This window comes from Taeniopygia guttata, chromosome 2 (genome assembly GCF_048771995.1).
Source record: "Taeniopygia guttata chromosome 2, bTaeGut7.mat, whole genome shotgun sequence".
NCBI classification, from domain to species: Eukaryota; Metazoa; Chordata; class Aves; order Passeriformes; family Estrildidae; genus Taeniopygia; species Taeniopygia guttata.
Genome location: NC_133026.1, coordinates 44,615,993 through 44,638,829, shown reverse-complemented (window position 1 = coordinate 44,638,829; position 22,837 = coordinate 44,615,993). Strand labels below are relative to the sequence as shown.

The 22,837-nt window shown below is 40.5% G+C and overlaps 2 long non-coding RNA genes across 2 annotated transcripts; both read left to right on the top strand.

Annotated features, from left to right (window-relative positions):
* The first annotated feature begins 466 nt into the window (after positions 1–466).
* LOC115493713 (uncharacterized) lies at positions 467–4,003 on the top strand. Its single transcript, XR_005979526.2, has 3 exons — positions 467–806; positions 2,093–2,176; positions 3,641–4,003. It is a non-coding gene; the product is annotated as an uncharacterized lncRNA (long non-coding RNA).
* Positions 4,004–4,108: 105 nt separating this feature from the next.
* LOC140682640 (uncharacterized) lies at positions 4,109–16,118 on the top strand. Its single transcript, XR_012054615.1, has 4 exons — positions 4,109–4,261; positions 5,937–6,079; positions 15,378–15,538; positions 15,980–16,118. It is a non-coding gene; the product is annotated as an uncharacterized lncRNA (long non-coding RNA).
* Positions 16,119–22,837: the final 6,719 nt, after the last annotated feature.

Sequence of the window (22,837 nt, the reverse complement as noted above, 5' to 3'; positions counted from 1 at the left end):
ATATATTGGAGCACAATGTGCACTGTGGAAGGGGTTGATCCCAGGTTCCCCACTAACCTAGCTGAAGAGTGTTGTTTGAAATACTGAGCTCCTAAGGAAAAAAACAAAACAAAACAAAACAAAACAGGCCAGTGTGGCTTCCTCTTACTGTTTTGGTTGTGTTTTATCAATCAGAACTGGCTTTGGGTTCCTGCCACGATGGAGGTATAAAGAGCTGTGAAACCCAGGTAGTCAAGCATCTCCTTGATGCAGATGCACACCAGATGGGGTAAGACAGTACAACCCCTGTCCTTGATTTTTGCCTGAATAAAATTGCTTCCTGATTACATGCTGGCTCTGATAATCCCCATTTACGCTTTTTCTTAGGCATTGTTTGGCAAATCTGAACATAAATTTCAGTGAGAAAATAGGCATATCTTGGAATACTGCAGAAGCTATATTATTTTTCCAGGCCTAGGGTTTTCAGAATAAGAAGATAAATTGGAATGAACAAAGACATTATTTTTATGAACTTGTGGTGCATGTACATCTTTGTACTTTTTTTTCCCAGGTCCATTCAAGGTTCTCCACATATTTGTTGTATCATTAGGGCCCCACATACAGGCCCTCATTTGTGAAATGATGCATCTGCTTTCTTGAATCTAAAATTTAGCACAGAGAGACAATTTAAAACTTGAGTTTCTTAAGAGGAGCCTCTAAAGCTACCTTGCACGCAGGAAAGAAAGATGACAAAAGGGAGCTCAACACTTCTATCCCCTACTGATGTCAACATCATCTCTGAAGAAAGCTTCACCTTCCATCCGAAGGTCAGATTAACCCTAGTTAATGTTATGTATTAATGTATTTGTTAATTAATGTAAATGTTAACTTAATTAATGTAAATGTTAACTTTTAGTTTCTTGAAGGAAGAAGGAAGTTTCCGAGCAGGGCACTTCAAATTGTGTACTCTTCTGTTCTAGTCTGTGTCTCTGAGCACCAGCACCCCTTCCACTTTGCTCTAGATAAAAAAGCATGTTGTGCTTCTTCCTGTTGAAGTCATCAGCAGTATAATGCTTACTATGAGTTTGTTCCTTGCTAAAAGCTGAAGAGATTACACATTGTAAACAACAGCTCTCTGCTGTGGGGACCAGTTTTGCATACTGAGTTTTGTATTTACAAAGATTTTTTTTAAAGTGAGGTCAATTTACAGGTTATGAAATATCAAAAGGAAAACAAAGAAATTTTATTATTTTATTTGTATTCTACTTTCCCGTTATTAATTTTTTTGTAGGGAAAAAAAGGGGAAGTGAAAACAGGAGAGTAAGAGCATGTCCTTTTCCTGATCTCAGGCACCATGAATATTTTTGATGTGAAAACTGAGATGTTCATACAAATCTCAGATGCCAAAGTAGGGCTTTTAGTAATATGTGCAACTACTATCTACACATATTTTTGTGAAATTTCTATGTGATCTACATAGGAATCTCAAAAAATATAGATATAAATTTTGTTATACATTTATCTATCTATCTGTCTCATAAGACAGACTGTGAAAATATTATTAATTGGCAATGCTTGTTATTTATGCAGTGCTTAGAAATGTTAAAAAACCCAAACCCAAAACTCCACAGATATTGTTTTGGTGTACCAGAATCAGTTGCTAATGTAGAACTCCCTATATTTACTTACTTCAAAGAGACTCTTAAACCATTTCTTTCAGCAGTTCTTGAATTAATCACTTTGTATAATGAATGGCAATAGAGCCTTCATCCGCCCTACAAAGGGCCTGTAATTCTAATGCCACTTCCAAGGTTTATAGCTTGCATAGACAAGGATAATATATAATAGTACAGAAGTGCAAGTGATACTGCAGGTATTTTAGGAGCACAGATGAACCAAAGGCAGATTAATGGGATTTGACAACATGACAAAAATGCCACTGCACAAGGACATCCATCTCTAGAGTCTTAGTTCTGTATTACTGTGAGGGGAACAATCAGTGGACTAAAATACCCCTTTGATGAGTGTAATTTGGCAACAATTTGCAAACATGATAATTTGCCTTCTTAATTCAAGGGCATTTGACATAGCTATCTTGACATTTTCATTGCAGGAGCTGTCAAGAATAATCTGGAAGAGTAAAAGAGTCTTATTGGAAAATGCGTCCTTACCTTCAGTAATCTAATAATCTACAGTGGTAAGGTCAGATAATTTTTAGTGATATAGCCTTTAATCTTCTATCAATAACTTCTTTTAATTACAGCTGAGCTGCTGAAATGTAGAGATCTTTCTGGAGTTAAAATGAACAGCTATAACTCTGCTCTGAAGAGTCCACTATTGCCAAAGAGACAGCAGTTCCCTTTCTCTATTACCACCTCCCTAGAAATCAACTGGCTGCAAAAACAAAAGGTGTTGAGCCCATGACATCATGCCAAAAATCTGGTGGTGTCATAACTCATATCCGTGACAAACTGAGCCAAGATTACTGAAGAAGAGTTTTGTGGCTTTTTCTAATCTACACCTACTTGACTTTGACTTTCCATGTTTCTAACTAGCTAGCTACACTAAGAGCTGTGGATATATTTTCTAGATAATTGTGACTATCTCTGTGGGCCATGACTTTTTAAAATACCAATGAGTCTGACATTGTACGTTCCCCAGGGAGAAGGGAACACGTTGCCTGGGAGCCAGGAAGGCCTGCTCAGAGCAGGGTGATCCCAGTACTGAGCAGCACAGTCCAGGCTGTAACATGCATACTGATCACTTAAAGTCTTTTGGGTAGATTAATAAAAGTACAAAACATTATTAAAGCCAAAGTACAAGTTTCATAGCCCACCACCCACCCTGAAAAGTTGCAGTTCTCCCTTGATTTCATATAACAAATTTTGCTGAGTTACTTGAAGACCTCACAACTCCAGTTTCCGATGGCTTCAGAGGTTTTGTTTGGTAATGGCGCAGTGATAACTTCACTGGTTCTGCAGGGTAGTACTGCAAGACTCCAGCTCTTTATAAAAAAAAAACAAGTAAATCAAAACTCAGTGTACTTCACATCAAAGGAAGACTGTATTTTACTCCTTTCTCTACGTGTAGGACTCTCCAGAAGTCCAAAACGAAGATGCATGTAATGACCTTGCAAATAAGATCAGTGTAATTCAGAGAATGAAATTAATTCTTCAAGCCCTGGCTTTGTTTGTCACTTACCATCACTGTAGTTTCTTTTCATCCTTAATTTTTGCTCCTCTCCAGTATTTCCTATAAAGAGTTTTATTTAGAGGAAGAAATAAAAAGAGGAGTTTATGCATCCATTATTTAATGATGGACTTCTATCCTGGGGGGAAATAGGCAAGAAGGATTCAGATGGCAGAGTGAAGTGAATTAAAGACCAAAAAATTTCCTAAATTTGGCTGAGAGTTTATGACTTAATTTGCATAACTCTGGTTTTAATGTCAGTGACTTCTTTCCTGATTCATTGTTGGGATTTTTTTGTTTTCAAATTTAATTGCTTGTGTATTAATTTTCACAATTCTGGAGCCAGCATCCCTGTGAGATCTAATTTAAGGATTGTATTTCCTCTTTGGAAAATAAGAGACAATTTCAGAAAGAGAAGGAAAAATCAAGCACAATGCCATTTTTTATATAACGTACTTTTATTTCTTTTTAGAACAGCATTTCTTTTCTTAGGAGGGGTTGTTGTCTTTACACACTTGCCTGCATGCAGTTTTTGGACTCTCACCATCACTAAAGGCCAGAAGAGGCACCAAAGGCTGCTCAAACTCGCCTAAGTGGACCTGATGCACAAAGGGTACCGTTGGGCTAGGCAGAGGGAGTTCTAGCCTGCTTCACCTCCTTGCTGGCTGATGTTTCCTGGAAAGAGCAAAGTAGCCTGTACATCACTCCCCTGTAGGAGCAGCTAAATTGGATCTCTTAAGAGGTGTCTTAACACAGTGTATATACAAGGAATGTGCAGAACCATATTTTCCAAACAGGAATCATTGTAGGAATAAGAATCAGGTGCCAAACGTTGTCTAACCCGCTCTCTGTGGTTCACTTTGTGCTCTGCTTCTCAGTGCTGATGGTGTGGCCCCAAAAAATCTGCACAGTCAGCAGAGCTGCTGAGGACCACGTGAAAGTGAGCCTGAGGGGACAGAGGATCACATCCCACAGGAGGGAGCTGCTTTGATTTCCCTCTGAAGCAACATGGGCACGCACAACTGGTGAGCAGCAGGGCAAACCACAGGACTGGATACTGGTTGCCAAGCCTTTGCCTCCTCGGTGCAGGATGGTGAGTGGGATGAACAAGCTGGGAGGCTCAGCTGAAGGATAAACATCCTCTTGCTTTCACCACAGGACACCACATCCAAAATATGTCTGAAAAATGCCTTCCCTATCTTCCTCCTTATTTCTCCCCATTTTTACTACTGGTAACTAGATAAGGTTATGCCAAACATCCCTGCTAAATGGAATCTCTGCCTTTATTTTCCTGCCTTCCTTCCCTCTTCTGGAAGAAAAAAAAAAGGCAAAAAAAAACCCACTTTCCAAAACAAAGTATTTAAAAAGCCTTATTGCTATAAAATGAAGCACAGAGTAGGACAAAGAATTGTAGAAAATGCACTTTGAAGATATAATGAATGTTTAATGAAATTATGAGAAGCTTATGGAGCTCTGTGGTTGCCTATGACATCCCAGAAAGCACACAGAGGTGTCTGAAAAGGCAGTTGGAGTTTTGTGTGATGAAGATCCTCCCCAAGGAGTAGCAAACATTGTGTAGATCTGATATCATAGAATATGGAGTCTTCTGATTTCTGGTTAAACTGGTAAGAGCAGAGTGCCCGCACATAAACAGAGCTCTAAATCTGACTGTGTTACTGGTGAAACAGGAGTGATTACCTCCCACATGTCTTTTCCTAAGGCTGCTTTTTCCTTGGTTCCCAGTTTCTTTACTGGTGTATAACAGCCTGGCTCCATCACAGGCAACAATGTGATGTCCATTTTTACTGCAGCTGGAAGTTTCCTTTAGCCCAAAATGAGTATTTTTTTTTGAGGGTACACTTGTCTCCTTCCATGGCACTGATGGGTAGCCATGAAGTGCTGCCCACCCTAAGCATGAGGTGTTCACACCATGGGAAAGCCTGCAAGTACAGAAAGAGCAGTACAGGCCATAAGAGCTGAAAGCCTAAAATTATACCTGAGCCAGAGGAGAAAAAAAAAAAAAAAAAAAAAAAAATCATGTATCACAGTTCTAACTTTGATTAGTGATGCCTCTTCCTCTCTGCAGAGAAGAAACCTCAAATAAACTATTTCTCTGTGCAGTTTGAAATTATATTAAATTAAAGAACTAATGTATGCTTCTGAAAAGTGAAAACCCTACATCTCTGGAAAGGAAATGAAAGCAAACTTTCAGTCATGGTCTCTGTTGGACTTACAGGAGCTCCTGTTCCACCCTATAAAAATCTATCTATGTGGTGCTGGATTAAGGCTCCTCCTTAATGAAGACAGGAAACCATTCTGTCAAAATACTCAAGAAACTCACTGCAGAGTCATATTCTTACAAAGTCCTTTCTGGCAAGCAAGAATGTCACTAAAAAGACTTTTCTGACCTTCACAGGCACATTAGACTTTGGATGTTCCTGCTTCCATTTCTACCTCCATCTCTCCTACTGATTGGACTGAAAGCCCTGAGGGTTTTGGCTCTGCTTTGTCACAGCTCTCCTTGCAGTGTTGTAAACCCCAGCAAGATGTAGGAGATATTGTAGACCCCAGCAAGATGTAGGAGATTTAGGATGTAGCAGACCATATGTGTGCGTGGGGATAGGTTGAGAGATGATTTATTTTAAGGCCAATGCATTATTTCCTGACAGTAACTAACAGGAGAGTTACACTCAAAAGATATTCTGGAAAGACTGACTTTTGCAGAGTTGAGAACACTGACTCACTCCTGCTGTCCTCTTAATTTCCAGTGCATCATGCAGAGGTGAAGGAGGAGAAGGAAGGGAGTGATGTCTTTCTTTTGCTGTGATAGAAATAAGGGCTGGTTTCTGACTTGGCTCCCTTCCTGAAAATTGCCAACATGAGATGAGAGACTGAAAATAACAAGTCACAGGTAGGTGGCTTCTGGTGCATAGAACAGATAGACAAATTTTTCAGTTGTCTCACTTTCAGACAATTGCCTAAAATACACCAAGACATTCCCTAAGAAAGAGAAGTTTAACTGGCTTTCATATGATCTTCTCATACTAAATCTAGAATAGGTAGAATTACAAATGTCACCAGAGATAAGTTTAGTTAAGACGCACATACAAAGATACACCTTCTCCAAAGAAGAGGTCTGTTTTCTAAAAATGCCACATTTCATGTCTGCTGCTAAATTAGTGCATTTGCTGATGGAAATGCTCCCATTTTCTTCCCTCACGTCTCACAGTGCAAGTGCTATCCTATCATTGGGTTGCATCACATCAGAGAAATGCAGATGAAATGAATGCAGTAACATTGGAATACAGCTGTGTTTACAGCAATGAAAACCTGAGGAATTGCTTTATTTGGGCAATGGAAGAAGGAATGTAGATTTAAAAGAGCTATTTGGAATGGCTGGTGTTTTACTCTCACTTAGATAAATTATTAATTTTGTATCTGTAATAAAAAAAGGCAGTTTTACTCTCTCCATATCTACAGGAAGATAATTTGATGGCAGTATTTGGAAATACTTTAGATAACATTGGATGCAAAGAAAAAGGATTCTAACACAAATGAATAAGGTGCCAAATCTGTAACAGTAGTGAATTCCTCACAAATACTTTCACTGATGCCTTATGAACAAAAACCGGTCTCCTGGAAAAATTTCATTGAAAAAGTTGTTCAAAGTACAATCCAATTATTCAGAAAGGTTATTATGTAGTGCAAAGTTTTCATAAGGTGTATTTGGTAAAAAGTTATGATCTCCTCATTGAAAAACAAAATCTAACTGGGACTACATTTGTGTATTTGTCTGAAAACTAAGATATTGAATTTGGAAGTATCATCCCAGATAGCTGTACACCTAAGGGTGAAAATTCCAATTTGGCATCTGAGCTGGGTCACATCACCAGGCTAGTGCTTATATTTAGAGTTTCCCAAGACATAAGCTTAGGAATGCAGGGAAACTTAGCAAACCTGTCCCAAAAAAGAAGCAAGTCAGTGTTGTCAGGATGATTTTCCTTACCTTAGAAATTAAATTAGTCATAAGCATGCAAACAGTTAAGTAAATGAAGAATAAAAGCAACACAAGAAAATATACACAAAGAAAAATGATTGACAAGTGATTCCAATACTTCACATTACAAACTCAAGAAAAGGCAACCTCAGCCTTAACTGCAGAGTCATCAGCCTAGGCAGGATTCTCTAAGTTTCAAAAGGCAAACTTCAAAGAGAATTTGGATAGATCTCCAGATGGGAACCTCAGCATAAACAAGTATTTGTTTCTCTAGTGATAGGAGCAAAGGCAACACAGAGGGGGGTTGTTATAGCACTGTTACAGCTAGGTACTGAAATATTGCTCAGTGTAGAAAAATATATGTTAATCCATTTCCAGGGGAAAAATGTCAGCTATATCCCAGTGGAAGGGAAAAATACTAACAGCAAGTGGTATTAGAAATAAATCAGGTGTAAACCGTCTGGCTACAGACTTCAGGAGAAGAAAATAATACACATTATGAGTTTAGTTTTTCTGCTGCTGCAAGGCCCTAGTAAGACAACCCCTAGGGTTTTAGGATATTTTATTAGTTTCAGCTGTTAAAACCAAGGTTGGAGTGGCTGACAGATTTCAAAGGATTGATGATGATGATGATGATGAGTAGAAAGCCAGAAGAAATGAAGGTTGACTTCTTATTTGAGAAATTGTAAGAAGCTAATAAAAAAAACCCTCAGAATTAGTGGCAGACCTACGCAGAAAATTATTATATTCTCAGGAATTCCCCTTCACAAGCAAATACCTGCAAAAAAGGCAAATGTCTCCATCTTCTTGACAGTGTTAGTAAATCATCTCAGCCCTACAGCTGCAGGCATCCTGGGCAGCTGGTGCAAGGCTGGCTTTAGCAGCCAGGCTGTTTCACTGGGCTGTGGAACAGACCTTTGCTGCCTCGTTGACTCTTGAAAAAATACTTTTTTAATGGCAATACAACACCCTTGCCTTCACATTATACTTCTTGAGCTAAGCTCCACCATGCTTTGACTGTGTCTCATTTGTCCAAAGAGTGTTTAAAGAGACATTTCAAAATGCAAAGTCTAATAAAATCTAATAGCCACTATTCAGTGATGTGACCCAAAAATTTTGAATGAGAGAGAGAGACCCCATGGTCAGTGGAGTACTGTGAAAAATACAATCTGCATTATGCATTTAAAATCAGATGTTGATAATGTACTGTATGACAGGGTCCTAGGTGGGAAAAGAAAGAAAAGCCTTCCTTCTCACAGTGCCAATCTGCCTACTCACAAAAATAAGAGACTGTACAAAAAAAAAAGCAGAGAAAGAAAACGTTCAGTCTGTTTTCCTATTGATAACACACAGTCTTTCCAAAAAGTCTGAGCAAGTGGCCTAAATAAAATTAATAATAATTTCCGATTAGAGGACTTTGCTGTATTGTCTATTTATTTATTTATTTATTTATTTATTTATTTATTTATCTGTGCAAACTCACAACCAGCAATCAGGAAAGAGTCAATGTCTTTATTCCTAATGTGGCATATTTTTTCCAGGTCATGAAATTAAGGTTAATATTTAATCTTCTATCAGCAAATCTGGCCATACTAAACATATAAAGGTTATTCCTGGAAAACACAACCTGGCACAGCCATAAACTTACTGTGATCATTTGTAGGAGGAAAAGCTCACTGATTGGAGAATTTCACAGCAATCATGTGAATATACTAATGCAAATCCTTACTACATTTATTGTCACAGGTGATGTTACAGATCAGTATTTGAAATATTTGACTTAGGAATTTAATACTCTCTCCTATGGACTCTGTTTCACCATCATAGTAGTTGAAGGGTATTGATTTCTTCTGTATACCCCTGCTTATCTCAAGCTATTTCATTTTGCTTGTCATATTGATTTCCGTGTTCACTTCATATATTATCTTACTGGAAGCTGGTAATGAATCAATGTGGCCACCTAAATTCATGTTCTCTTGTAACCCCTGGGAAAGAGCTACTTTAAACCATCTACATCAAAATGTACCGAGTAGTTGCTGTGCACATCCAAACAAGGGACGACATACTTGTCTTAACACAACTCACAGAGGGAAGGCCTCTGCAGTCTTTCTGTTATGTGCATGTATTTTTAAATGCCTGACATGATAATATGGATTTTGAAGGAAAACACTGGAGCAAGCCAAAGAGACCTCAGTGCAGCCCTTCATCCTAAGTAGTTCAGTCATTCATGGCTTCTTTCACAACCTCCTGCCTGTAAGTGATGTGCCTTTCTCTGAATCCCTTCTTTGCCTACCTTCAGACCAGGAACTAGCTCTTATTCTCTGCACATATTGCCCGCAATGTGCCACTGTTATCAGAAGGGTCCCATTAGCAGGAAAGGGACTCCCAAAGTACTGATAAAAGTAAATGCTAATTGTGCAAAACAATGCCAAGACAGCTATGATAACAAATTGTCATTATTTTTGCTTCCTGCTTTTCTTACATCTTTTGGTAATGTTAAAATTTAATGGTTACTTCATTCCCATGGATGCATACATTTATCCAGCTGGTCTGCTGTAGTACAAAAGGATATTAATGCAGCTTTCTGCTGTACAGAGACAGGTCTGGATGAGAAAAGATTTGTAGTTGAAACTGCTGCTTGAAACTATTAACACAGAAAACTAATTTCTACTTAAAGATGCTTTAAATGCATAATTGAGGAAAAAAATACAACATAACAAACACCTTAAATTGACCATCAGCTCAGTGACAAAAACCAGTATGTTAAATTAAAGGATTTCTCCTAGGAGATTTCAGAGAGCTAAAAGTCTGCTTGGCTGAATAAAATTAGAAGACACATTTGCTCATTTGCGAGCTCTCCAACATGAGAACCAACACTTTGTATATATAATGTTGAGTGATTACTTGCAGTAATTGCATGTCTCTTCAATATGTAGACTCACGCAAACCTCACCATGACCCTCACTGAAATAAAGTTCAAGCAGACAATTTTCACAGAGGCCTCCAGGGCCCCAAAGCACAGGGCAGTGGAGCCTGCAGGTTCCTGGTTTTTGTCACCCTTTTGTGTTTCCCATGGGACATTTCACCAACTGTGAACCAACTATGGTTCACATCTGATTGTTCTGGCTACCCACTACAGAACTCCTCAGATAGAATAAAAATTAGTTTCTATGACTGCATTGTCAGAGCAGCCTCCTGTGAAAAGCCAGCTTCAGAAAGACTTCAAGGTTTGATTAGCAGAGATTGAGCATTCTCTCATTTCCATCTAATTCACTAAGGGGCAGACAGCTAAAGGTTTTTCTCAGCCCTGAACAGAGCACAAACTCACTGGTAACAAACTGCTAGGGATTACTTCGCTAGAAAACAGCAGCACCTCGGTGTTCCACTACACCTCCACTTGTGCTGTTTACCAGCAAATGCTCTCCTAAACATGGACAGACAGGATGAAACTCATGCTGAAGGATTACAGACAGCAAACTGCCAGAGAGGAACAAATGCACAAAACCAGTATGCTACCCCTTTATACACTAAGAGCAGTGTAACCCATCTGCCAGGGGCTGCTTCTGAGAGTGAAAAGGGCTCAGCCATATGATGTGCCTTTAAACATTCCATCCCCAACAGGAATCCTTAAGTTAGCCTGCCTCGAGATCCTCATCAGGCACCTCCTTGGAGAGTAGATTACATTGGCTGGGCTGAGACCTTATCCAACTCTACCTTTCAAATGCACCCTGTCAGGTTCTTGGGAGAAGAATTTACATTCATTCAAGAATTCATTCATTCAAGCAGAAGGAATAAACCACTTATTTAAAAGCAAAATCAGGTGAACAAAAGAAACAAAAGCTCCTATACTGATTACCTTTACAAGCTGTTTTGACTTTAAAATAGACTAAACAAACTAAATCCCAAGAGCTATCACGAGTCTTGCCAGCATTGCAATTAAATTGTGAGTTGACAATATTTGGTTTTGTTAACTCTGACATGGCTAAGTGAAGAAAAGATTTGTTTTATCTACTCATAAGGTCTTCCCCATTTACAAGAAAAAACGTGCAATGAATCTACCCTCTTCTTGTTTGAGTATTTCTATTTCCAAACTCTCAGTTAAGCTTCAATCAGTGGGCCCTACAATGATGTGTCTGGACCAGCTACCATCATGAGTCACAACTGTGAGAGCAATTCAATAAGCATCTCTTTTATTCAGTGCCACAGGACATTTCAAACCCCTACAGTTCCAGAGGTGCCTGCACCAGGAGCCCTGCCATGTAAAGTCTGAGGACATTCACAAGCTACAGCAGCATTTGCACCAGTGGTCAGTGACCACTTGAAAATACTTTTATATTTCTTCCAGATAGTTTTACCAGAGGCCTCATGAAAATGAACTTGTTTGAGCAAATAGTCTGTGAAGATGCCTTAAGTAATTGTTTTTTAGGCTGTGCTTATAACTTTCAGTTGTACAGACTGCTTCCCAGTGACCTGCAAGCAGTGGCAGGTCTTAATCCTATTTCTGCTTGAATGAGCTCCTGAAAAGTGCAGTTTTTAGTGCCATCTAATGTCTGCCCAGACTGCATTACCTCCTGCTGGTACAGTGTATCAGACTAATTCCATTTGAGCATGGATTCCCCTGGACCTGATGATCCACAGCAGGAGTCCTGGTTCATTACCAGTTGCCTGCCCCCTTTACAGGATTTTCCCAGCTAAATCCTTCCCATCTCAGCTCATCTCAGTATCACTCACCCTGCACCCTGAGGGTCCCCAGGTGCCACTGTCTCCTGTGACTGCTGGCAAGTGGTGCAGAGGCAAAAGGTCAGAAGGACCAGCTGTGTTTTCTCAGACACTGGGGCCGGCAGTCAGCTCTAATGCTTTCTGGATCCAGCAGCTGAGCTTCCAGGAGAGGGGCTGGGAGAGGCTGAATGGGTGTGAGTGACTCTTTTGGGGATCCAGGTGGTAGTAGCAAACTAACTCTGCTGCACTGGGGGAGGCCCTGCGGGAGGTCTCATAGCAATGGTCCTGCAGGAGAAGGTTGAGGGGTATTGCCATGGCTGTGTGGTACCTGTTCCTTGGTGGCTTGTGGGTGGCACAATTCATGGGGCAACATTAAGGAGTGATCTTTTCCTCCTCTCACCAGCCAGATTTGGAGTGACAGGAGAAAAGTCCACCTGGTACAGCCATCAAAGACAGAGACCACAAATCTCTGTTCTCTGGCAAAAGGGAGAAATGGACTCAGGTATCCCCATCCTGGCAAATGGCAGGGAAAGCTGATGTCTATATCTTATATATACTGAATTCAAAATGCCTGGATGGGACTGCACAGGCACAGCACTGTCCTTTCACTTGAGATTCCAAGTTCTTATTTCAGCATTCCTTTCTACCATAATGGATTTGCAGAGCACTTAACTGCATTCTAATTGACCAGAACTGCTAATTGCGTTGTAAGTAAATTGCAGTCTTAATTTTATTTAGCTATAACTGATAGAACACAAATCTACAGAAATTAAACTACATCAAAAGGAAACAGCACTAAACAGTGGTGTGAATATTAGACTGAACAAATGTGGCAACAGACCACTACCCCAGGCAACAATATTTATAGAAATTAATATTTAGGGCCCATCCAAATCTAAAATAGTTTTTTTTTTTTTTAATGTGTGTTTTTGCCACATCCACCACTCTAAAATAGAATTTGGATTTGAGTTAAATGGCCAAAAACTGAGGCTGTCAGATGACACACATTGCAGGTATGTTGACTGAATATTTACTGTTAGTTTACTGGTGGAGCTGAAGCCCATACTTCTGATGGCCATTTTTCTACCATCATATTCCCTCTTGCCAGACCAACTGTTTTATTTAGTGTGTTGTAGAAAAGTGAGCTTATTGTGCAGATAAAAGACCAAGGGTGTTCATTGTGAAGGCCTAGAACTAGGTCATTCAGTTCCCCTTCTAGATTTAATCTTCTCTCTCTTTTGTACTTATGAACCTGCAATGGAGGTGGCTTTTTACATTCTTTGGGCATTGAAATAAAAGCTGCCAAGTGAAAATATGAGAAAAGCTCTAATGCTGGAGAGAAAACATCTGGAGGTCCCCATTGTCATGCCAGGTTCTTTGTAGAGATTTTGCTTTTCTAAAGCAATTGTTCACTCACATTTTTCCAAGAGCTACATTTCAGGAGGGGAGCTGAAAATTATATCAACGTCTCTCAATACATAACAGGGACCACATACTGCACCAGCAGTACTAATATCAGGGAATCCTCCCTTTGTGTCCATCCCTCCTGCAATCTCCCCCATTAGCCAGTAAATTAAAAATCATCTGGGGGTGTAAACTTTTACACTCACAAATGCCTGATATTATTCTCTTTGTGGCACAGCAGTGGTGACAAGGCACTATGGCTTTTAGCTGGAAATAACCACATAATTGTAACTTCATCAGCTTCAGCCGCTGCTGAGTTTATCCTGTGGTAAAATGCCTCTGATCTCCTCCTAATTTTGCTTTTAAGGGCAGGGTAACCTCACAAACACTTGTTTTCCCTGTGATTAAATATACCATTTGCAACAATGAAGCTAAAATCCCAGGTATGCAGTAACTTCCATGGATAGGCATTCTCAGGAGAGCTAAAAAGTAGAGTAATGCTTTAATATTCAGACAAAGAACCCACTGAGAAGGAACCTGATTTTGTTATTAGCCTGAGAGATCCAGACAATATTTCTCTGAAAACCTGACTTGGCTATGGTAGGACTTCAGCCCAGGAGCCGAAGACTGAAAGTTGCAGGTCCATGCCACATATTTTCTTTTCTCACTAACCAGCTCATGAGCTTAATATACAGAGAGTTACTACTCCTCCTACGTGCAGACAATTTCTCAGTTCCTTAAACATTATTGCTAAACTACCAGTAGCTCTTCAATTACTCACCTCTGGCTTACAACTAGGTCATAATAGAAATAGACATTAAACATTTTATTCCAAGGAAATTTCATGCTCTGCAAAAATATTTCAGTTATTTGGTTTCTTTGGTGGGGGTAGATAGAGAGACTGGGTTTGTCTCAATGAAGAATGAAGTATTTTGTTAATGCTGAAGTGAGTTGCGTTTACTGGTTCAGCAAGCATTCATTTTGTTTCCAGAACTTGTGTAATGGACAGATCTGACCAGCCCCTTCCCTCCCTCCTCTTCCATCACCTTGCTTGATGCTCTCCCTCCAGCAATACGAAAATGTCAACCCTGCACCTTTTTTCCCAACTCCGTGGACTTTAGGAGAGGTCTCCTGCAGACATGTGGGGGCCATCCCTTTTCTTGAATCCCTAAGTCTGAATTTCAAATCTTGGCACAGTACCAAGGAACTATTGGGAAGTCACTTTTCCTCTCTGTCTTTTCTGCTGAAAAGGGGCTGAAGGGACAGGATTGAGGTTTGAAGAAGAGAGCAAGGAGTCAGAGGAGCTGGAAAAGGTGACAAGATGAACACTGTATTTCAGCAGGAAAAATCCCCAGTAGCACTGCTGCTTTTGGTAAGAAGAGAGGACATTGGCAACATGCTAGGAAGGGATACTTGCTGCTGGTAAAGAAAGGAGCGAAATCTTGGATATTTTATAAAATGCAAAGGTGCCTTTAAAATCACTCTAGGCCCTGTCTATCTGGGTTATTAAATGTATCCAGTTTTACTTCTAAAAGGTATTTCCTCAAAAATATGAACAATTTATGACTTTCAGATCTAACCTCCAGCAGAACTCCATTCCATGCCTTCCAGAATAGTTACCAGTCCCATGAAACCTCAATTTTTCATCCGAACAACAGCAAGACCTAATTTCTTTTCTTACAAAAGAGTTGATCAAGGAATCAATTTCCAGCTGTGTCTCAATCATCAAAATTTATTCAAAAGCAATGCCACAAATCATCTGAACAACCGCTCTATTATGCAACATAAATCAGTCCAGTTCTTCAGTTGGGAGCAAACAACTCTAGTGCTGCCTTTTCCCCTGTTGTCAAAAGTGTTGTATGACTGTCAATGTGAGGACAGAAATAACATTGATTTAGATTTGTGTTCCCAGCTGTGAATCCAAATCTGAAACTTTTACTCTCTATTTTGCATTCAAAAGGAATTACTGTCAAATGGTTTATGGATGGTGCCTTCCAGAATTCAATTGATAGACTCCAAAAGACCAGTTGAGCCTGATATCTATGTTTTCCAGAATTGTAGCTTCTCCTAAAGACAGACTTCTTTTCAGGATACCTGTTCACCGGGTCTACTCTTCTCAAAGTCAGCCACAGGCTGGGTTCCATCATGAAGCTCCTGACCACAGGAGAGCTGCAGAGCCCAGACTACAGCTGGTCTCTCTTGTGGGAATCTCTCTAACAAAGCTGAAACCAGCCAGATCTTACCCAGCAGGTAAGAGAACCACACTTTCAGTGCATGACCAACCTCACCTCTTATAAAAAGCATTGAAATATCTTTCTGTCTTTACCAAGAAGAAAGGAAGTTTACACAAAAATGTTTATATTGCTAAAGTACCTGACAATGAGCCCACACAACATTTAGAAGCACTAGTGCAATTAAACCAACCCAAGACAGTCTGTTTAAATGTAATTCCAAATGGTTTTCTGATATCTAGACTGATGGGCTTGGTCTCTAAGTTTTATGAGGAGTTGTTGCTTGCAGCAGTTGCAATGCTCAAATTATATTTAAAGTTTTAATCTAGACCAGGAATGAAATCATTAAGGATTATGCTCTAATCTATCTGACCTGCAGACTATTTGGCTTGGGATTCTGTATCTTGTAATGAATATGTTCCAGAATTGAATAACACATCTTCATATCCTTTCTTCCTAGGGAACCTCTCTGCTTCTCAAACAAACAAGCTGGTTCCACTCATTCAATTTCCTGAAAGGGAAGGCAGTGAGAGGATTAGGGAAACTTTGGGTCAAATAGAGAAATATATTTAGGTGTCTACAGTCCCACAGGAATTACTGGGCACTCAGGGACCTGAAAGACTTACTGGAGCCTGTTCTTAAGTAATATTGGTAGTTTCCAAAGGTGGTGCAGCAGCTGGCCATGTGGGCTGCATCCATGCCTGGGTGTGCACAGCCACCAGTGAAGTCAGTGGGAGGGGACTGACTCCAGAGTCAGGATTTTGTCTGTGCTTACTTTGTCATCTCTCAATTCACATTTGGAGGCAGCTAGAAATCATGTGAGGCCTCTACCATCAACCCAGGTGGTGCTGAAATTCTGTTCCTACACCCACAAATGATGCTGACTGTTCAAATAATTTGGAGAGGAGAAGGTACTATCTTATAATGTTGCACGGTGTCTACTACTATGGGCTCCTGGTCTGAGGGCAACTCCTAGTATTGTAATTAGCATGTTTACCCTTAGTAGAAGCAACTCATAATTTATTTTCAGTGGTATGATCATTAGTAGATCTTCCTCAGTCACAAAATCATAGCCTGTTTCCTGGCATTATTGATAGACCACCTTTTTTCTCTCTGAAGTCACTCAGCCAGACTCTTCCTCACATGTACATCTTTGTGGGGAACAGCTAAACCTAAAGCTTTCTGTTAATGTGTTTTCATACAGAAAATTAGAAAACCCCTTTAGACTTCATCTGAGCCCTGCACAAGTGAGAGGAGCCTCAGCTGCAGATGGCTTTGTAGCACTTGGTTACATTTACATGTCTGAGTTAGCCTGGCATGCCTATACAGCAAGGTATGTGGACTGGACCACCACGGATCATATAAGACCATCTGACTCTTAAATCTTTATCATACGTGATGTACTTAAATTAATGTATATGAAGGTTAAATACTGCCGTGAAGCCACTCACCTGAAATGACCACTGTTCCTCATGACCATGCTGAATGCAGCTGGGAGCAGTTTCTGATTCAGTGGTGTGAGGTTAGTGCCAGTTTTCTGCTTTTGACTGCTTTGCTCTCTTTTTCCTCTTTTCAAGTCATGGGCCTTAGCACTTTGTTCTAGAGAGATCACTGCTTCTGCCCCAGGAACAATGAGGTGCTGCCTGCTGGCTGTGGTAGCTGTCATTATTTCACAGAACTAAGTGTCCATGGGATCACAGCATGCAGTAGACTACAGTTGCCAGATCTGAGAGTTAAAATGCAGAATGACCTGGCCCACTCTACAAGCCTCAAAAGAAAGAGGCAATAAGGCGTCTCAAAAAGTCCCCTTACTTCAGGGCTAATATTTCCATCAGCAGCTAGAACTTCCTGCATAGCTGTCCTTAACAGAACCAGTATACCACGATACCAGGGAAAAAAAAAAATAAAATCATTCAGTACCTTCTTACATTGCAAGAAATGCTATGAATGTGTATTTATTTATGTAGAAGATTCTGCACAGAGTATCAGCAAGTCCCTCTACATGTGAGCTGAAGATGTTAAGCTACATTTTGGATTAGAGCTTGTTCTGTACTACAGCTGCAAGGATGGCAGCAGGGAGGCTGCTGGACCTGAGATATTTATGCGTTCTGTTTGTGGTTTGAGGTCTTACCAACGATGAGATGGGTCAGAGCCTTGGGCAGGAACGAGCCCTTACAGCTGCGTGGTAGGACATTACTCTCATGGAATGTATCCTCAGTTCCGTGGGAATGGAACCAACCAAGTTACTCTGGCAGGTGCTGGTGAAAGGCCTGGTTTATGCTCCTGTACACCTCTGCAAAGACAGGGAACACATCCCTGCTTTAATCCGAAAGACAGACATTATTTTAGGAGAGCAGGTTCCAATTACCAGCACATTTCTCTGTCTTGACATTGACTGCAATCACACGCCCATGAACCAGGCTCTCACTCAACACAAGTCAACTCCAATCATACATAACTGGCACCAGAGTTTCAGAAACTCTGCCTTGTGGGCACAGCATACTTTCTAATCACATAATGTTGCAAGTCATTGTACTGTAGCTGATTCTTCGCTCCAAATAATGATAAGAATAATGAAAAAGGTTAAAATACAAAAGAAAGATTCACTTTTGCAAAACTCCCTTTATCTACCTGAATCCTGCTAAGGTCAAGAGAAAGTCTGCTTCTGACTCATAAAGACATTTGAATCAAGTGCTGAATACACTTCACACTATACAATTTCAGCTCAGGAAGGAATTGACTTCCTTAAAGATCATGTGGTGACAACTTTTATCCTTTCTTAGCAAAAGTCCTAGGAGTATTCACCAAATCAGAGCATTTTTCTCTTCTATAAGAGTTTTAATAAAAGTCAGTTATAGTTTTGATCCTATTGATGTTAAAAATTGGTTTCAGCCTCCTTTCAAGAAAAAAATTTCAACTGTAATTCAGATGGCTGAAAGCCCATCTCTAGTGGCCTGCTTCAAACTCTTAAAGCTGTGGGAAGGGAGCAGGTGCCCAGGTATTGTCCATACCCAGATCCACTCAAACACCCTTATGTGACCAGCCTGCCTGGAGTGGCACTGGAGAGGCCCATCATATGAAACTTCTGATTCCTAAAGGTTCTTCCTTTGAATTCTGCCATGTTTTTGAATGGCTTTGAATGTCTGGATCATCACAACTCTTTCCTGTAGACAGCTGGGTCTGGCACACAGTCACTCTCACTGCCTCTATGCACATGAGCACCAAGCTCTTCTCCACCTTATTCCACCAGACCCAAGACCATCCCTTCTTTCAGCCTGCAGAGAACTAAGTGAAGAAGGAGTGACTGTTTAAGTCCCAGAAGCAGATAATTTTCTGATGATTCACGCCCTAGCACTGGCTTGCGGTCTGAGGAGGGGCAGGACTTGTTGGTGGAACTAGTTGGTGTACATGCACTAAGGCAGGTCTGCCTCTTTCTGAGACATTTTGCCATGAGCTGTTATGTTTGCCATCACCTGTTATGAAGCCATAGCTGTCATTTCCTGCCTCTCCCACTAGATTCCTTTCTTCTCTCTGAAGTGGTGCACTGGGACCCTTCCTCATACCTCTTGCACAGGGCTCTGTGGTGCTCCTGCACTGAGCTAGGAGTCATCCATGATGTGCAGCTGCTGTATGGACGGGATAGATACAAGAACAGATTTTCAGATCTTCTACCTCTCAAGCAGAGGTAATATGGGGAACAACTGCACGCGGGTCATGCCTGCAGCTACCTGGGAATTCTACCAAATCTTGACTTCCACATTCCCCTATCTAAGCTTTACAGTAATTTCTTCTGGCTTCTTCAGCATTTGCTGTCTTCCAGTGACATCTAGGGATAGAGACTGAAAATTGCAAGCTGGACACTTACATAGGCATTGTTTAAAACATATTTCAAACTGATAAAATTTGCTTCTTTGATAAGCCAAAAGGCTTAAGGAACAATTGTAATTAAGATAAAAAAATGAAAGAATCTTGCATGTTTTGCAGGATTGAATTGATGTCCCAAGACCCATTCCTCGACTCATGTGTATTAGCATTAATTTCATAAAGTGTTTACACAGACATGGCATTGTTTGACATAAAGTTTTGCTCTGGTACAAAGAACACAAGCAAGATAAAGATACATCAGTAATAATGACAAAACACATGAAAGGGAAAATCTCATCAGGAGGACAAAAACATTTTGAGGGCAAAAGATCAAACGAATTGCTTTGGTAGCTGGATCCATTAGTTACTCATTGCTACCACTACTAAATTACTCATTACATTTATGTATCAGTCCCCTGATCACAGAGAGTCGCTGTGCTTGGTGATTCACCTATCCAGGACTAAGATATGGGCCCTGATCTGGAGATCTTAGCTGCAGGACAAGGCAGAACCAAAGGATGGAGGCAGTAGAGGAGAGGGAACAGTAGCTCAATCTACACTGCTTTGCAGCCTGGCTTCATGTTAGACTTCAGTTGACAGTGTTCAACAGCTTATCCCTGCAGGATCAAAGCAGAATAACAGCAAGTCTTCCTATTGTGCCTTCATTTCTTTAGGGAGCACAGGCGGGCTTCCAACAGAACATAACCAGGGACAACCAAGCAGTATTAGAAAGAAACCCACCATGTGCCTGCGTAATACATCACATGAAAGATGGAGAAATGTATAAGCTGACTCTTTTGAAACAGAATTTGTGTGACTGTACAATATACCTGCTCTGGGTTTCCCCCATAAATCTATTCTTCCTAAGTATTCACAGGCCATCAACAGAAAGAATTCTGGGCTATTTCATACTTGGACCTTTGCAGAACCTAAAAAAATACATCTCTGTCATGGCAGAAGGAAATGTAGAATATATTAACAAAAGAAGGCATCAAGATAAGTGCTTATACATGTATCAAAGGCCTGCATGTCCAAAACTAAAGTATTTAAATATGCTCACATGGACAAAAACAAATTAAAAGAGTGAGAACCAAGGCAAGCTGCTGGTTTTCTAAGAACTTTTGATCTGAGCAATTTAACTGTGCCATCTATAGTCCAAATTCAGTAAACAATAAAAATTCAGCTCAAAAGTAGAAGTAAAATAAAACTTTGGAAAATTAAAGTAAATGGATGCTTTACCAGTATGAGCACTACAAGACACAATCCTGAGAATATGATCTATCGAATGCTATTAAATCCAGGGATATTTCTCTTGATAAGTGTATACAAAAAAGATGGAAAAAAATCCATCATTTTACCCCCAGTAGCCACTTTTGTTAGATTGCTAAATCACTAGAGAAAGCACCAACCCTTTTGTTTCTGGTTTTGCCACCGTTGTTGTTTCTATCTGACAGCAGTGCTGCCTCAGCAGCCAGAGCTGGTGGCCTGTCGTGGGGTAGACACAGGCAACTTCCTATTTCCTGGTGCCCATCAGAGCAGCACCAGTTGCAGCAGGCTCTCCAAAACATTCAACATGGGGACCTGGGAGAAAGCACTGCTTCAGGGAACTGAAATAAATGCAGCAGGAACTCATCTGGGCAGGAAATACCTCTTAGGTGAATACAAGACAGGCATCAATTTTAAAGCCTCGTTGCAGAAATATAACAACTAACTCATGCACTTAGAAGGTCCCTGCATTGTCTCTTTATGCTCAGCTGTTTAAGTTAAGCTTTCCTTTAAAGCACTCCTAAGGCCTTCCTCCTGAAAACATACCACAATGTGAGTATTAGTAGCCTGAAATCAAATTGGGACAGTTAAGAAGATACTAGAAACTAATAGGAAACTGAAGATCACCTCCTACGATTTAGGTGAATGTTGGCCTTGATGATTTGTGGTTTTATTTCTGTAATCTCGACAACAAATGACAATTTTCCCTCCTCAGAGGGTACTGCCCTGAAGTCAGAATGCTGCTTTTATCAGACAGATGAAAAATAATTAAATTACTGGAGGGACACAGTAAAGTCCATTTCTGTGTGGGCAGGCCACATCCCATGACCAGAGTGCTCTGGTACTTTGAATTTACCACCAGAAACCCAGCTGTGTATCAGCCTGAAGCACTAGGAGAAGTAGACAAGACTTGGAAATCACACAGGTCCTTTTGCACAGTGTTAACACAAGGCAGCAGATGCTGCCACGTTCAGACTTGGCTTCAGGTGGCAGCAGGCAGGGCTCTGCATTGCTCTGCCTGGAAGCAGGATGCAAACACCTCCTTCCCACAACCTCTCCAGAATGGATTTTTATCTTCCACAGAGTTACCTATGGATGATCTAGTTTCAGGATGATTTAAATCAGTACCAGAACCGACTTCTACTACCAGGACAAATGAAACAATTTGATGACTCCAAGAGATGTCTCTCCCCTCAGTGTCCCTATAAATAGCTTATCACAAACAGCAGCCATGGGTGAAAACTCCAGGTGCAGCTACTTTCAAACAGAACCAAGTTCACAGTATTTTTAATGAAGTAAGACCACTACTGGACATTCAGAAAGTTTATCCATGTCACTGCAACAATCTTACTGAAAGGCAATTAAGCACAGAAAATACTCTTTGCTCAATATTGCATGTAAGGAAGTAATATGGAATAATCACTCACAAATTTAACTAATGTGTAGATTAATTTATGGCTTAGCATTTACTAAAGGAACCTGGACAATGTTTTTGTTCTGTACCTTGAAATTCATCCCCAGACATGCACTAAGTTGCAGGTGTAGGTCACACAGTATCAGATAGTGACAAGTATTAGTGTGCACGGCCATCTTTTCCTGCTGTTACTGAGTACAGGTGTGCTCACACTGACACCTGCTCAGCCTGTTCACTGTGGGGTAGCCAGGAGCCATCACAGAAAATTCTGTGGTAGAAAAAGGCTAATTCCTCTATGACAGGGTCTGCCCTTCAATAGATCTTTCCAGCAGGATCCTTGGGAATAGACCATTTTAACCCTTCTTACCCCAGAATTACTGTCCAATTACACATCGATGCATTTATGTAAATTGCTGGGTCTACCTAAAAGGGCAACCCTGCATTTGTGGGAGAACCCTTTAAGCAGCCCCAGTACCATCCCTTCCCTGGGGTCAGCTGTCCTGTGACTGCCAAAGTTTGTCTGAGAGTACTGCAGAAACAGAGCTGTGCCCCTGTCTGATGGTGAGCGGGACTGCAAACACTGCTGACAGCTAAATCCTCTCAGTGAAGGGCAGGACCATTCCACCTGGAACCACATCTGCTGAATTCAGCTACTTGGAGAGCTGAGCCTGGATCCTGTGTTGTGTGGGGTTTCTGATTTGGGGGGGTTTGATTTTTTTTTTTTCTTGCATAATCACAGCAAAGATGGGCTGTAAATAAAAATAAAGAGAATAA